Source organism: Trachurus japonicus, unplaced genomic scaffold (assembly GCF_045865225.1).
Source record: "Trachurus japonicus isolate A0001 unplaced genomic scaffold, Traja_1.0 AP030908.1".
Lineage (NCBI taxonomy): Eukaryota > Metazoa > Chordata > Actinopteri > Carangiformes > Carangidae > Trachurus > Trachurus japonicus.
In genome coordinates this window covers 2,700-19,967 of record NW_028221041.1, presented here as the reverse complement: position 1 = coordinate 19,967, position 17,268 = coordinate 2,700, and the positions used below count along the sequence as shown (strand labels likewise).

The 17,268-nt window shown below is 41.0% G+C and overlaps 2 long non-coding RNA genes across 2 annotated transcripts; one reads left to right on the top strand and one right to left on the bottom strand.

Moving 5' to 3' along the window:
• Positions 1-453: 453 nt before the first annotated feature.
• LOC146959916 (uncharacterized) lies at positions 454-2,073 on the bottom strand. Its single transcript, XR_015035562.1, has 3 exons — positions 1,992-2,073; positions 910-1,009; positions 454-833 (listed from the first exon to the last, which is right to left on the bottom strand). It is a non-coding gene; the product is annotated as an uncharacterized LOC146959916 (long non-coding RNA).
• A 10,392-nt stretch (positions 2,074-12,465) lies between these two features.
• On the top strand, positions 12,466-14,508 carry LOC146959915 (uncharacterized). Its single transcript, XR_015035561.1, has 4 exons — positions 12,466-12,536; positions 13,213-13,267; positions 13,601-13,652; positions 14,148-14,508. It is a non-coding gene; the product is annotated as an uncharacterized LOC146959915 (long non-coding RNA).
• The last annotated feature ends 2,760 nt before the right edge of the window (positions 14,509-17,268 follow it).

Sequence of the window (17,268 nt, the reverse complement as noted above, 5' to 3'; positions counted from 1 at the left end):
GGTGGTGAAAGAAGAGGTGTACAGATGGTACATATGTTTAAATCACCTTCGTTGTTGACGTGACGTCGCTTGTGGGCTGCCGTAGTCTGATATTGTCTGAGACATTTTCAGTGACTGTGAAAAAAACTTAGCATCTACAACCTTCATTTTTTTCCTACATGTTGCCGAAATCTGCAGTTTGAATAAACCTGTATTTCAAACAAACACATACTAATTATTGGCCTTGCAATAACCTAACAATGTGGCACAATGTATGTTTTTTCATACATCACATTGTAAAACTGTTTATCATATGTTTGATTAAAAATAAACTCCTTTAACTAGCCACACCACAACAAGAGCACGCCACAACAACGTGCCATTAGATGATTTAATGTAATGAATAAATGACATTTCATAGAGTGGAAAAGGTGAGGGAATGTTGATGTCCGGTGTGGGAGGATGAACTGGAGAGCAGCAGAGGGAGACTCAGAGTGGGGCTTCCATCTCGGCGTTGATCCGTCAGAGCTGGAACAATGCAAGATCAAAACAAAACAACTACTATTAAAATTTCAACCCCTAAGTGGACATTTAAGCTGCCTGACATGAATCCATTAACACTACAACAGCCGTGATGTCATTTTGATCTCTCTCACGATTACAATGCATGTGACTTGGTTTAAATAACACAATCTATGTCTCCCAGTCACTGACTTTTCCTAAAAGCCTGTGACACATCATCCTGTGAAATTCTCATTACTTCAGGTATACAACTGAATCAAATTAACTGTCCACTTAACTTGATTCTGTTGCCTAGAGATGTGTCACACCTCATCTTATGCATTTTGGGGTTTCTGGAATAAAAGAGAGGGGTAAAAAAAGAACACCACGTCATATGTATGCATACATGTGTTAAATCTGAATGGTTACCTGGCAATTTAAAGGCAGGGATAAGCTTTCTTCACTGAGAAACCTGATGTTCTCTTCATTCTCCACACCAAGTTCCTCTGCTGCAAACATTTGTATCTCACTGCAAAGGAGTGATGGAGACAGATCATTGGAATGTCACTCATTTTGTAGGCTGACAAAGTATAATAATCCATTAGGTCATCATGCCTGAAAAAAACAAAATGCTCTTACTGTCCCTAAGACACGTAGACTCCAATGACCCTGAACTTACATAACAACAACATTTTTTCATGTTTTTCACACACAGCCATGGTTAACAATTAGCTGTATCTTGCCAACCTCCAATTCCTCCTCAGTTTTCCCTGGCAAAACCTTTTTATATGAAGTACCCTGCACTGTAACTGTATGAACTGATGCTGCCCTCATGTTGAAACATGAATTGTCGAATTTTACACAGAAATCGTCCAATTTGATCAAAACTTCAAGTGATGAAATTCCACCCTTGAATGTGTAGCGTGGTGCAGAGTGAAGCTACCCTCCACTACACATTTAATTTGAAAGTTGTTTATTTTGTTCTGCAAATAGCAAAAATAGGTATTTTATCATCACAGTTCGCCACACACACATATTAACTTCAGACTCAAGTGTGTGTTCTCATTCACTGAACAGATTCACTGTTTTAACACAGAAAAAATCATGAATATCTGTAACTTACCAACATTCAAAACAATAAATCATGTGACTGCTGTATCACTATTCTTAACCAGTTTCATCTCATCATGTACATTCAAGATATCAACTTATTTAGCAAACACACAGTATCAATCACGTCTAAACATTGTCAAATTAATCATGTATCTATTTTAACCTATTTATGTATTTATTTATGAACTACACGAGCAGTCCGGGCTGACCGGCTCATAGTTTTCCTGTTGCTCGCGGTAACTACGCAACCAGTGCTAACTACAGGCTAGCCGTTTTCCGTACGGTACATTGGCTGAGTAACGTCTATAAACAACAATACATAACGTCCGAACGGGATAATAAACCAGCACATAACACATTCACCCACTCGTTACACATCTCTAACGCTCCCTTCTTACCTGCAAAGAGCAAAAATATGTATTTTATCATCACAGTTCGCCACACACACATATTAACTTCAGACTCAAGTGTGTGTTCTCATTCACTTAACAGATTCACGCGTGACTTCCTTATTCCTGAACACACCGTGTAGTGAACGCGCCCTCTGCTGGTCGGAGTTAGGTACTGCATACTGCTAGGAAACTACATTTTTCAGACAATAAACCACTCTTTTCTCACCATAAACACACAGACAATTATTACCACACTCTGAACATGAGCTGTGCTAAATGTAAATCATATTAAACATGTAAATAATAATACTTATGTAGGTATATTAACCCACTGATGGCTCTGTATTTCATTTCATTTCATTTCATTTCATTTTGATTTATTTCATTCATGGTTCTCACATAGTTGCAATATACATTGTGTACACATTTTCATCATGAATGAAAAGGAGCAGGATGAAGAAAAAACTTATAATTCCTGCCCCTCTCTGTTGTTACAAATGTCATTGGCTTACTTCAACACCAATATTATTCTCTGTTTCAAAATATTAGAGATAATGAAACATAGTAATGACAAAAAAACAAACAAACAAAATAACGGTAAACACCACTCATCTATCTATCTTTTTCTTTTTTTCCCTTCTTTTTCTCTTTCTCCTTCTTCTTTTTTGTAAATACTTATCTTTTCATTTTTAAACATTTTCTTAAACTGAGACATACTTGTACAGCTTTTCAATTCCTTGCTTTGTGAATGCCATACTTTTACACCTGCAACAGAAATACACATTTGTATTGACACAAATGCACCAGCTCAGAATTTGTTAAACTCCTACTGCCCCCTGGTGGAGGAACCATCAACTTCCCCTAACTCCTTCATGTCATCAAATTATATGCAGTGTCAAAACTCCATGTGTGATGAGGGACCACCCCTGAACACACCTACGCACAACTGCTTAGAACCCCCTTGTGGATGAACGAAATATTACTTTTTTTTTTGCCTCCTTCCTGGTTTTTTCTCCCTTTCACCTTCGCGCCACATCCCCGGCGTGCCTCAGGCCCCGCGGTCGCATGGGTGAGCGAGGGCCCGATCATCGCCGCTTGCGGCTTTAATTAGGGCCCGAGCGGCGACTGCAAGTCGCCCAGCGAAAGCCCTATTGTAATTGCTTTGTTTATTATTATTATTATTATTAGGGCCCGAGCGGCGACTGCAACCCTTACGAAAGAAAAATATATTGCAATATATTAGAAAATATCATGTGATATATTAGGCAATATATTCCCATATATGGGATTTAATTTTTATATTTTCCAATATATTGCAATATATGCATGGATCATATATGTGTATATATTGAGAAATATATTGAAATAAAGACCAAAAAGGCACTATATTTTTAAATATTTTATATATTTATATATATATGCATGGATCATATATGTGTATATATTGAAAAATATATTGAAATCAAGGCCAAAAAGGCACTATATTTTTTTTATGTTTTATATATTTTCATATATATGCATGGATCATATATGTGTATATATTGAAAAATATATTGAGATCAAGGCCAAAAAGGCACTATATTTTTTAAATGTTTATATTTTATACAACATACACACACACACACACACACACACACACACACACACACACACACACACACACACACACACACACACACACACACACACACACTTTCTTAAATGTATCAATTTAATTTATTGGTTAACAACATGGTTTGTTGACTGCATTGCTTTTTTTTTTTAAATGGCACAAAACGCTTACCGTGAAACTCCTGTGGGCCTGAAGGCTCTGACTGGCACCCTGAGCTGCGGGATACGTGTCTTTAGGGGAAAGGGCTAGTACCTGAGAAAGTAGCCAGTATGGAGAAGAGTGGACAAAAAAAAGGCAGAGGCAGAAAGAGCAAAGCAATAGCGAGAGAGAGATCGATTATATATTCAATATTAAAAAAGATTAAAGCCCCAGTATGTAACTTATTTGGCTTTTTATTAGCAAAAATCAAACATGTCTTTCATAAATACGTATTTCACTGAAGTGGAATCACACCCACATACAAATGAAAGCTTTCTGGTACCTTAGAATGAGTTGTTACAAGTCGTTACAAATACATAAGTGGGCGAAGCACCGTATGTGACAACATATTGTCACGCCTGTATTGTTTTGTCTCGTGGTGGCGGAGTTCACGTGAACGTAACATCAAGAATATGTTCAGATATGCAACCACACCGCTAGATGGGGGTAATTCCTACACAATATACCTTTAAAAAAAATTATGTTGAGTGTGAGAAACTTTTACCTAGTTGTTCGTAGTTAAGGGATTGAGAGAGAGGTGGCTCAAAGTGGCTCATATCAGTGAAGCCCTGGCTTCTTCAAGGTCCTGAGGGTTGGAGGCTGACAGGATATATAAAATGCAGACATGCAGAAATAAAATAAAAAAACAGTATTGTATTCATTCAAATGTTATATACAGACATAATTTCGTTTTTTCGAGCTGGAATATAACTTTTGACCACAAAACATCAACGGTAAGATGCACTTTACGATTCTGTGAAGTTTATTTTCGCTTTAAGTTACTCTTTGGCTGCTAGTTCGCCGAGTTTACGTCGCACAGTGATGGGGGAGACATCTTTGTAATCAGCAGAGTCTCTGCTTTCATATGACACGTCGTTTGTTTGCTTAGCATCGGTTAGCATGAGGTGGTGAAATGAGAAGAAGCACAAAAGTGGATCTGCGTTGTTTTTGCGTTCTTGTTACATGCCCATATAGTTGCTTGGGGTTTGAGCTGTGTTGTGTTTAGGTGACAATGCTTGGCATGGGCTTTTAGCTGAGTTTCTCTCCATCATTTTGGTATGCTATTATGTTAGTATTGGAGCTTCCTAGCGTGTGGAGAGGTCGTCTATACACTGCACCCACCCCAGGCTGCCCCCTGGCAAGGGGGCGCTCGGGCTCAAGCGGTGGGCTGGCTAACCAGCTTTGTCATTCCGGGGGAAAAAACGAGCCGGGGGAGACCTGGATGACAGCGGAGGTTAGCCGGCCGACCACCACAGCAGCCCGGCTGTAGCCTCTGTGATAGACCGCTCGTCCGGTGGTAGCCTAGTTAGCTGCTAACTAGCCTAGTTAGCTGCTCCACAGGTGGAGCTTCACTGCTCCACAGGTGGAGCTTCACTGCTCCGCGAACGGCGGAGCAAACTTCCAAACAGGCGTCATTTGGATAAACTAACCGCATATTGGGGATCTAAACAGTTACTTTAAACAACTTCTGAACAAACATTTATGGTAGAGCCAAGTTGTAAACTGTATCTGAATCGTGTGATTTTCTGCTTTCCGAGGGCCCAGACAAGACTGTCAGCTAGCCTGACTCACCTCATCAAGCTAAAGCTTACAGCAAACAGACACTGCTTCGCCAAAACGTGGTTGTAATCTCTCTATCCTTCGCTGTTATGCCGTGAAAGGTTTGTTTTATCGGTAAATCCACAATATTTCGAGTTAACTGTTGTTGATGTACGTGTTTAAATCTCAAGCCGCGGACTCGGGGCCAACCTGATTCTCGAGGCTTGCACAGAAATATCAAACATGCATACCCCGGCGGCAGACTGTTTTAAAAACACGGATTTAAAGGCAATGGAAATTGCTTACACTAAAAACAAAAGTTTAATTACAAAGCTAAAACTTACCGCTTCGTTGATGGAGCACGTCTCTGGCTGTAGCTGGTCCAGCAGAGCGGGGAAAAGAGGAATTGGCGGAGGAGCTGTACCGGTGTCAGCGCAGCACAAACTTGGATCTGACCATTTAGGTGTGGGGGCGTGTACATGTGTTCATAATTGCTACAACACAAATTTCTCATGTGTCGAGATTACAGTGAATTTGAATTGTCTTATTTTGGCAAAGTGCTTAATGTTAAAGTAATTACTTATTTTAATATTATATTATTTTAATATTAAACAATTATTCTGACCTCCCTCCTCCCCTCCGTAATTAGACAGTCCACTGTCGGGTTTTGCGCTTTCTGATAAGGTCCGGGATGCCGGTTTGGCCCAGACCGGCCCAGACCCGTTTCAAAATTCAAATAATATTTTTGGGCGCACTTGGCTGAGATCCGTAATACGGGTTTGGCCCAGACCCGTTTCAAAATGCAAATAAAAATTTTGGGCGCACTTGGCTGAGATCCGTTATACGGCTTTGGTCCAAACCTGTGGAAAGGCAACAGAACTAATAGTCCAGTAATTTTAGGCCAAAAAAGGGGTCAACGTTAAACAAATTGCAACAGAAGCAAACTCAACTGATTTTGTATCCTCAACATGTCCTGAGTGAGGGAAAAAAAGCCCCGAAGAATCCCATTAGGGGAAAGTTTCGAAAAACACCCAAACATATCCCATTTATACGCATATTAAAAAAAAAATTCACGTGTATAGGGTAAAATTTTTAACCTTTAGATATCTCCATGAAAATTACTGAGTTGATTACTTACATTAAGACAAACAAAAAATGTATTACAAGTTTTTTGAAATTCTTTGTTAACATGAGCAAATTTGCATAAATTTGCATAAATTGCACCGTTTTGACGGCACATGTATATATGAAGTTGCTGTGGTGATACCGGCATGAAAATTGGAATGAGTTGACTCCATCGGTCAACCGACAAGTTGACCACTTTAAATTTCAAGATGACTGCAATTTTTAAAGACAGCCACATCCTTAGTAGAGCAGGTATGACATGAGGCAACAGTGCATAATCCAATTACGTATGGCTAATTTGCATACATACAGCACCTGATCTAAACATTGAGTAGAGCAGGTGAAAATGTCTTGTTCAATCTTGTTAACATATAATATGTTAACACGATTGAACAAGACATTTTTTAACTGTAATGATGATATTACAGTTAAAAAAGGAATGGAACCAATTTAGGCCCATGAGCATTAATAGAGACGAAGCATGTCATACCTGCTCTATGTGGCTGTCTTGAAAAATTGCAGTCATCTTGAAATTTAAAGTGGTCAACTTGTCGGTTGACCGATGGAGTCAACTCATTCCAATTTTCATGCCGTTACCACCACAGCAACTTCATATATACATGTGCCGTCAAAACGGTGCAATTTATGCAAATTTATGCAAATTTGCTCATGTTAACAAAGAATTTCAAAAAACTTGTAATACATTTTTTGTTTGTCTTAATGTAAGTAATCAACTCAGTAATTTTCATGGAGATATCTAAAGGTTAAAAATTTTACCTTATTCACGTGAAATTTTTTTTTTATATGCGTATAAATGGGATATGTTTGGGTGTTTTTCGAAACTTTCCCCTAATGGGATTCTTCGGGGCTTTTTTTTCCCTCACTCAGGACATGTTGAGGATACAAAATCAGATGAGTTTGCTTCTGTTGCAATTTGTTTAACCTTTTCTCATAAAATGACTGGACTATAAGGGCTGTTTTGAACCTGGCAACCACATCCGCTCCCTGATCTGGCATGTCAGCTTAAACCGTGTGTGCACTACAGCCGGAGGAGAGGGCTTTCATGCGGATCTGGGCCAAAGGTTTTTGCTATCTGGGAGGCTTTACGGGGTTAATATAATCAAAGACGGTTTATATAATACATCCATGGTAGCAGCTGGTTAGCCGCTGTATGTTCGTAGCAGGAGGCTACTAAAGCGAGTCTGTTGGAAACACTACACATCTACAGATCTAACGTAACAGAAGAGATGTTTTTCGTGGGATAATTGCCCAAAACCATGTGTAGAACTCAAATCAGTGAGCTGATTAATGTGATCACATCATCCTGATTTCAGCCTTCAAGAGCTGCCACTAACGTTAGTCAGCTCTGAGGAGCTGTCAACAATGAAGTACCGGGAAGTTACACTTAACGTTAGTTTGTTTACTGAGCTGGGTTTATTTAAGGGGCTACAGGTTAGCATAAACACATGAGAGTAGACTACGTTATGGCAGCTTCAGCTAAGGTAATGTTAGCTAGTTGCTGCTCAGATAAAGCTCATGAACACTGCTGTCTTGCCAAATTAACATTAGCCTACATGTCAGTGGTCGCAGGCAACAGGTGTCTGATGGTTCGAGATAAGGTTGTGATTTCTGACAGCAGCAGCAGCCAGTAGCTAACGTTAGCTTAGCTGAAACAGGATAGATGGGACCACCGGCCGGTAGCCCCTTAACCCTTTAACACCTAAGCCTAATATAGGCCGTCTGGACTATTTTTGTTATTTTGGCTGTAAAAGTGTCATAAAATATGTGAAGAGTTATTGCTTGGATTCTTTTTTTTCAGAACAACTCAATCTTTCAATATCTGACAGTTTTAATGCACCATTGTATGTTATTACCATGTAATAACAGTTTAAAGTGAAAAAAATCAAAAAACGGAATTGGATTTTTCAGGTTTTTACTTCAACAGCAAATGGAAACTAGAAAATTTCCTCTCGGGAAATTTTGAATGGGCCGCGGGGCTACTGCCGGTTTTGCCATCTCTGTCAACATGGGAATCAAACCCACGATCTTAAGCGCAAGACAGAGCTGATCAGACAGACACATGATCATCTTTCTATAAGCACTGATATGGAGGAGCTGTAATCACATTAGGTTAACTGTGTGTGTGTGTGTGTGTGTGTGTGTGTGTGTGTGTGTGTGTGTGTGTGTGTGTGTGTGTGTGTGTGTGTGTGTGTGTGTGTGTGTGTGTGTGACTGTAATCACATGAAGCTGGCTCTAGAGTCTGTGTGTGTGACTGACTTGACACATAGTTAGTTAGTAGCTGCATCCTGTGTCAGTCTGATTTAGCTGTGTCTGTGTTTATAAACATTTAAACGAGCGCCAGGTGGATTGTTTATGAAGTTAACGAGCTCTGGCCTGAGGATCAAAGAGGTTACCACGGCGATAGGGGCCCCCGCAGGCTGAGACAGACAGAAACGTGGAGAAAAAGAGCCATTTTCTGCCTCTGCACCGGTCTCACATTTAGGCTTAGCATGACAAAACGGTAACTCCTATCAGAACAAAACACAGATCACATTGCTCTAAGGACTTAATGAAAATTTCGGTACGATTTGGTGTTTCTACAGTAAATATTTTGGCGACGCTGGCAGTTTTAAAACATCAGGCCGTTCTGCTCCTCTCAGAAAATATTTGTATTGGACTCAATGAGGAGCAGGGACAGACGTGGCCGCACTCAGAGGCTGATTCTGTCAATTCTGTAAGTCTCTCTGATATTTTGAGCACATGACATGAGAGATAACAAGTTTGTCTTACAAATTCTGAAAAAATTATGTCTGTAGAGTGTAAATTGTGGCCGTGCTGACAGTTTATCCAGAAAAAATACAGAATGTTTTTTCACTCTCTCCCACTCTAACCGATGATGTCACGCACTCTGACACGAACATTCCATGCAATACACACCCATTATAAACTCATAATTTCTCCAAAAATGATCATGGTCATTGATCAGGGATTGATCAAAAACTATATGACCTATCAAAACGTGGAGTAATACGACAATACACAAGACTTGTGTCTACTGTTTAAAGTTTAAATGAAGTCTCTAGGTGAAAGTATGCCTGAGCAGTAGACGTTTGTTAAACTCCAATGATTGGTCTTTTTCGCTCTTTTTTTTTCGCCCGTCCCATTGACTTACATGCAAAATTTTGCGTAGTTTTTCGCGACTACGTCGCGAAAAATTCGTACACTGTTGAGAAAAGTAATAGCACACCGATCCCGATCAAGACGCACGTTTTGATATATAATATGTCCTGCAACTCACTAGATGTGAATCGAAAAAGCGTCCGGAAGAGGACGGAGAATAATAATAAGAAAAAATCCACACAATAACAGTAGTGCCCGGGCTTTCCCTGCTGTCCCTGCAGCTATTTCATAGCTGTTGGGACCAGTGCCCGGTGCGATTGCCCGTGGCCCTAATGAACATGAACAAAACATAAAACAATATAAATTTGAATTTCCAACTATAATACATATGTACAACAAATATTTTCCACACCTGGGCTTTCAGTGCCTCTTCTACTAGCAACTATTTACAAAGTGGGCAGGCGTTTTTTAGCCCCTGTGATAGTCCTTGAAGCAGTTTCTCTCCAGCTGGAGGCACAGACCCACATTGCACTCTGCACAGTGCCAGGGGGTGCTTCTTTTGCAGAGAGCACACTGTCGCCGTCCCATGCTTGCCCTCTGTGCTTTCTCCTGTCCCTGTGAGCTGGCAGTGGGGACAGGGAAATGTTGGGTTGTGGGCTGTGTTGGTGCAAGGGGGGCAGCGGTTTTTGGAACTCCCAGGAGGTGAGCACACAGCTCCTCCTGGAAGTCCTGGCGGCTCATGTGTGCCAAGTGTTGAGCTGCACACAGCTCCTTGTGGAGAATGTAACTGTTGGTGACAGCAATGTCCAGTAGATGCTGAAACACTGTAATGTACCATCTCCTGGTCTTGCGGTGCACCGAGCGGGTCCCCAGCATTTGGTCGGAGGTGTCCACTCCACCCATGTAGCGGTTGTAGTCCCCCACCGCTGTTGGCCTGGGGACAGGGACCTTCTGGTGTCCACCATCCTCCCCCTTCTTCCACCGCAGCACCGTGTCGCCTGAGTAGGCAGTATGAATGTTACTGCAAATGGACACCTCCCTTGTGTCCATCCACTTGACGAAAAGAAGATCTCCATCCCTGATCCACCGCATTGATCCTCTGGGAGACTTCTTTGTCAGGCTGTTTTCTTCAGTGGTGGGAACACCCACTCTCCCTCTCCTGTAAGTCCCACAAGCCCCAAATCCCTGTCGGCCCAAGTGTCGAAAAAGGCGAGGACTTGTATAAAAGTTGTCACAGTAAATAATGTACCCTGATCCCAGGTAATCTTTGTTTATGAGGGAGGTGACAACATCAAATGAAAGGCCATTCTCTGTTGCAGGTGTTTCTTTCCCGGTGTAAAGTTTGAAGTCAATGGTGTATCTGTTGACATTGGCAGCAACAAAGAATTTCAGCCCCCATTTTGTGGGCTTCTCCTTCATATATTGCTTGAAGGCCAGCCTAGCCTTTGTGGCCACCATCCTCTCATCCACAGAGATGTTCTGCTTTGGATGATAAAGTGACATGCAGCGGGTCCTCATCATCTCCAGCAGAGGTCGGACACGGTGGAGACGGTCATGGTCTCCTGTTCCTTGTTTTCCGTCGTTCAGCAGATCCTCAGCTGGATCAGAGATGTGGAGATTAGAGGAAATGCTGAAAAAACGGTCCCTTGTCATCACCGTGTTGGGAAAGGGGATGTGGAAAATGGTCTTTCTCCTCCAGAAATCGGACACCTTTGGGAGGTTTAGCACAGACATGTAGAGCAGCATGCCTATGTACATCTTTATGTCTGCTGGTGCCACGGGCTTCCAAGGAAACTTCTTCCCCCTCCGAAGGTTTCTTGCTGCATTTTTGTTTGTGTTAGAACACAGCAACTTGAGGACCTCAGCATCAAAGAAGTTGGAGAATATGTCACCTGGTGAGAGACCTGGTGTGTTTAGTGGGGGCTGCACACCAGGGGTTCTTCTAGGAAGAAATCTGGGCAGCTGAGGGACGATGTCAGGATCAGCTTCAGTTTTCCAACCTTGCGGTGGACGACGACGTGGTGAACGGCTGCGCAACGCAGCTCCGTTCTTCCGTCCGTCACTGCGAACCCGACTTCTTCCACGGCTGTGACCTGGTGAACTGCACTCCTGTGCTGCTGATGGTGCATCAGAACACAGCACCCTAAAAGAGTTGCAAATATAAGACAAACTACAGTGAGATGAGATAGAAATGCATTCTTTTTGAAATAAAGTAACTAAACAATACTGTAAACAAGGTAAGTAAGATATGGTACAAAATACATACACAATAAACAAGGTGAGTAGGTAAGTATGGTAAATATGATGCTGTGTATTTTATTGTCTTGTCTATCTATCCATGGGTCTAAATTAGGTAAGTAAATTAGACATACAGAATAAAAAGCATGAAACCATATGATGCAGAGGTGGGGATTGTGGAGACATCAAGTCATCTCATTGCCATGTATTTGTTCTTCTTGGTCACTGAACCAGGTGCATTCACTAATCAGCTCACCTTCCTGGCTGAATAGCTGTGATAATGGGAGTCAGCTGGTTTAGTGCATGAACTAATACATGGCAAATGAGATGACTTGATGATTCCAACCTCTGATAATGTAATAGTGTGTAGTGGAATAATACTAAGGAGAGCAGAGAAAAAAAACTATTGGATATCATTTTGAACAACATATCGTCGCTGTCCAATGAAAACCACGTATGTCCATTTTTTTCGATTTTGAGTTTTTTCAACAATTAGAGTGATCAGGTGTCCCTCCGTGAACAGTAAGCTTTGGAAATCAAAATGGCCAGTGAAAAGATGTTAAATCACCTCATCTATTTTTCATGTAACTCCCTTTGATGTCAAAGCTGTCAATCAAAGCGCGTATCTCCAGCTTCTGTGGAACAGTCCTGTCGGCGATTTTTCCCCCCTCCCACAAACCTCGCTGGGAGCAACAGCAGCTGGTCATAACAATGTCAAGGTAACGTGAAAACGATTGTTATTGTTTGTCGACTATTTTCAACTTAACATTAGCTGACATTTATTAATAATTGCTTTTATTTCGTTCAGAGAAGTAACGTTAATGCCACACTCTTTATTGAGAGCTTAGCTGACGTATTTAGCATAGCATACCTAGCTTGCTAGCAGGCAAATAAACTCGGTTGGACAGCCTGGTTTTATTATGAGATTCACTCAAACACGTATTTTTGCCATCAAACTCAAAGGAGCAAGACCTTATAATACTGCGGTCATGAACGTGACCGTAAAATGGCTTTATCTTTGAGTGAAAACCCTGGTGTAGCTAACTCATTAGCAGTAGCGCGCTAGCTCACGCAAATCTACTAACTTATAACTGACCAGATAAAAAAAATAAAAAAAATACTGACCCCGATGTTTCCGTGGTCGAGTATTTTAAACGTTGTGTACTTTGTGTAGCGCACACAATTGTTTTTTATGTGTTTTTCTCCCTCCTCTTAGGATGTCTGTGTCATTAAAGGGCATGTGTGAGTTTGTCAACATTAGTTATGAGGCACTTGTGGCAAATGTGAGGGTCAGCAGTGAGGAAGGTTTGATGCTCTGGCTATCTCAATCCTAGTTTCCAACAAAGTCAACATTGTATTCAGTGGACTAAACCTGTTTCTCTTTATTGTTCTTAGATTCATCTGATAGTGACTCTGACCATGATGAAGAGGATACACCTGCCCAATGAGGGTTGGTGGCTTATCATGATTATCACATTACAACACTTTGCTTCCAACACCCCATGTTTGATTTTGTGTAGTTAAGCTCAAAGTCAGTCTCAGAGCTAGTTCTGATAAAGCAAACTTCTGCTGTATTTCAGAGTTATAGACCATCATCTAGTATGTGGGTAAATTTCAAAATTCTGAATCAAGAATTTTTAAGAGATGATAAGAGATGATGAAGTACAGAGCAACTGAGGTTTTCAAAATTTGCCGGTCGAATCAACTGATACAAGCTCAATTCTGAATATTGGGAACATTGCATTCAGTGTATTAAATGTGTTTTTGTCCTTATTGTTCTTAGATTTGCTTGAAAATGATTCTGGTGATGACCTGGAGTACTATAGCCAATGAGGGTTGGTAGCCTATTATAATTAGATTACATTACACTTCCACATCTCCATATTGGGTTTGTGTAGAACTTAAAGACCAAAGCCTGTCACAGATCTAGTTTTGAGAAAAGTAAACCATTGCTGTATTCAGTTGCCAGTCAAAGCAAATGATAATGCAAGCTCATTTTTGAATATTGTGAACATTGCATTCAGTTTACCAAATGTGTTCCTCTTTGTTAATTCACTTGAAAACAAATCTGCTGATGAAAAACAAAAACACGCACACATTTCTCACAAACAAAAATCCACACACACGCTGAGAAGTCATGCACCTCTGAGCAGTCAGGTAGTTTTTATCATACTGTACTTTTTTCCCCCACAAATATTGACTTCATTTTAAGTGTAGTGCTGTAAAATATAAAACATTAGCATTACATAAATTTTTTTAATGTTCAATTCATCAAATTATGACTGTTTTCATGAAATCCCCCCCCCCTTCTGTTTTTTCTTTTCTACTAGGTACAATGTGGATGGCACTATGGAGTATAAAGTACTCCACTCAACTGGGAATGACAACTGGGAACCCTATCCATCCCCGTCTCTCAGGAAGAAGTGTGCCAGTGTTGCCCCACTCTACTCATCCAGCCAAAAGATTACAGCTGTGAAATTCAAGCAGCTGCAAGAACTGAAAACTGAACTGAAGTTTTACCTTAAGACTTTCATGCCTTTTATGATGCACTTGATCATGAGTCAAGATCAATTCAAGTTACACATGCACACACAGCATGCATACACTCACTCACAGCTACCACAGTTTAATTTGTGCTGAGGTTGCCTTGTGTACGGGTCAGGTTCTTGTGGTCAAGCTGGAGGTTTGGGAGGTCCAAAGCCAAGTGTCATGATAGCTCTCTCTTTTCCTTACAGGTGCGAGGAGTGTGGTGGTTCACTGTGAGACCAAGAGAGGTGTGTCCAGTATCAGAGCTACAGGGAGGACCAACAGGTTTAGATGACCCCCTGTGTGAGGGATGCCAGAGGTGGGTGAAGCCCCAGCATGTGGACTTCCATGGGGGAGCTCTGACACTGGACACACCTCTGGTCTCACAGTGAACCACCACACTCCTCACACCTGTAAGGAAAAGAGAGAGCTGTCATGACACCTGGCTTTGGACCTCCCAAACCTCCAGCTTCACCACAACACCAAAGAACCTGAGCCGTACACAGGGCAGTCACAGCACAAATTAAACTGTGGTAGCTGTGCACCATCACACAAACAAGAAACACATTCATACAACTGCAGTACACAAGCACAACATTAAAAATGAAACTTTTTTAAAAATCTGTTTTGTATGTTCAACTTCATAGATACAATGTTGCAATTAACACACTACATACCTAATTGTGATGGGTTTCCCTACCACTGTGTATTTATTTATTTATTAAATACAATTCTTTGATGCATGTATTGTTGGTATGTTGTTGTTTGGTGCACCTTTAAATGACTTGGGCCATGCCTGATCCTTGTCTGTTGAACACATGGAATTTCTATCATATTTTTTGGCAAGAGTACATAAATTATTTACTAAGTATTTTGTTGCTTTAAGGCTTGTTGCTTTATGATCTTCTAGTCCAGTGGTACAGTAGCAATATTGAGCTAAACTGGTCGTAATTACTAGCTTCAACTGCAGAAGAGAAATGCACCAGAAGTCTGCTGCTGGAGTTTACTGAAGCTAAAGATGTCAGTCATTTGTTATGTATTGTTAGTAAACTAGTGGTTTGATAATGGCTTGCAGCAGTTAATATACTAAGTAGCCTACAGTAAGAAGGACGATGTTTACCCCCCCCATCCGGAGACGTGGAGACTGAGAGGAGTGAAGAGAAAAAAAAAGTAGGCTACGGTAGGACGGAAGTGCAGTCAGGCAACGTCTGTGTAACTTTTGCCATCATAGCCATAACAGTGTGTAGTTGTGTAGGTAGGCAACTGTTTATTTCATTCAGCTTACATGTTTTATGTGAAGAAACTACGGATGATATGTAACGTAGCATTTTAAAAAAAACATCAGAGCGCATTAAGCTGTCAATGAAACGCGATCTGGCCATTCTAATTAATGATGAGAAAAAAACGTATCTCCGCCGTCGCGGTAAAAATAAACACGTAAATCCATTTAAACACGATTTTAGTAAAATGTGGATTATATCATGACACTCACATGTGTATGACCACATTTAATGTTATTGTAGCAAATTTGATGATACCACATTCAAACACTGTGAAATTACGGTGTTTTTTCCATTTCCTGTAAAAGTACCGTTTTGGACATACGTGTTCTACGTCGGGCAGCGACGATATTCACAATCATTGAAAAGAAAACTAGTAAAGTAATGCTAAATAAACAAATCTAAATCTACACATACTATTGAAAGGTGAAGTTTTATACAAAGCTAAAACGTAGTTGTGTGAGCTAGCTTAGTTTTTCTGACAGCTACTAACAATCCTACTCACTCTCGTTCGGGTGGCTCTCCCCCAGACGAACTCGCTCCTGCTCCTTCATCTGGGTCACTGTCCTCCTCAATATATCGCCTGGGGGGTCTTCTCCTTCTTGCAGACTGTCTGTCTGCCATTGTTGCTCGATAAATGTTGGTTTGTTTGTAAATAAATCCGATCGCTCGTCTCTCCGCTCGCTCTGTCACACGCCCACTTCTCCTCGGAGGTGCCGGCTCCGCTGTGTGTGTGTGTGTGTGTGTGTGGATTCTGGTCTGTGATTGGACAAATCCTACGGCGCGCCATTGGCTACAACCGTAATACACCGTATATCAACGCAAAGCTTATAGTCTCCAGATTCAGGAACACTTTAGATTTTTTCTCTAGCACAAACGGTCGAAGCGTTACGGTAAAGGGAACCGCTGACGTCGTGACACTATGACGCTGTGATATTCGTCTGTGATTGGACAGCTGTCACTCGCGAGTGCAATTGACTACCGTAATACACCGTATATGAGAGGGAAGCTCATGGCGTCTGGATTCAGGAACTGGGTGAGATTATTCTCTAGTGCAAACGGGCGAGGAACTACGGTAATGTGAACCGCGTATGCGCCGCCATGTCGGCGCCGACATGGCCGTAATTAAAGGGTTAAATAAACCCAGCACAGTGACGTTATACAAACTAACGTTAAGTGTAACTTACTGGTAAGTTATTGTTGACAGCTGGTGTGGACAATAATCACACCAGTGAGTAGGCTAGAGTAGAAAAGTTAACTGCCCCATGCTCGAGCTGAACAGTAGCCTTCTGTTGCTAGGCAACCATGTCAACGACACATTCTATGATTATTTCGTTATCACGAGAAAACGGTCTTTGTTATCTCGAGATAACGAAATAAATTAATTCGTTATCACGAGAAAACGGACTTTGTTATCTCGAGATAACGAAATAATAAGTCGTTATCACGAGAAAACGGTAATAAAAAAAATGTATACGGACCTGGCCGTTCTCGGCTTCCGTAACTTCATGCTGTTGCTACTATGTTTTTTAAAGTTACCTTTCGTTTCCTTTGGATTTTTGTGCGTATTATGAAGCTGTCCTGGTCCATGTTTGTAAGCCTTTTTACCAGGAGTAAATTCCCCAAAGTTGCAACAACTTGTAGT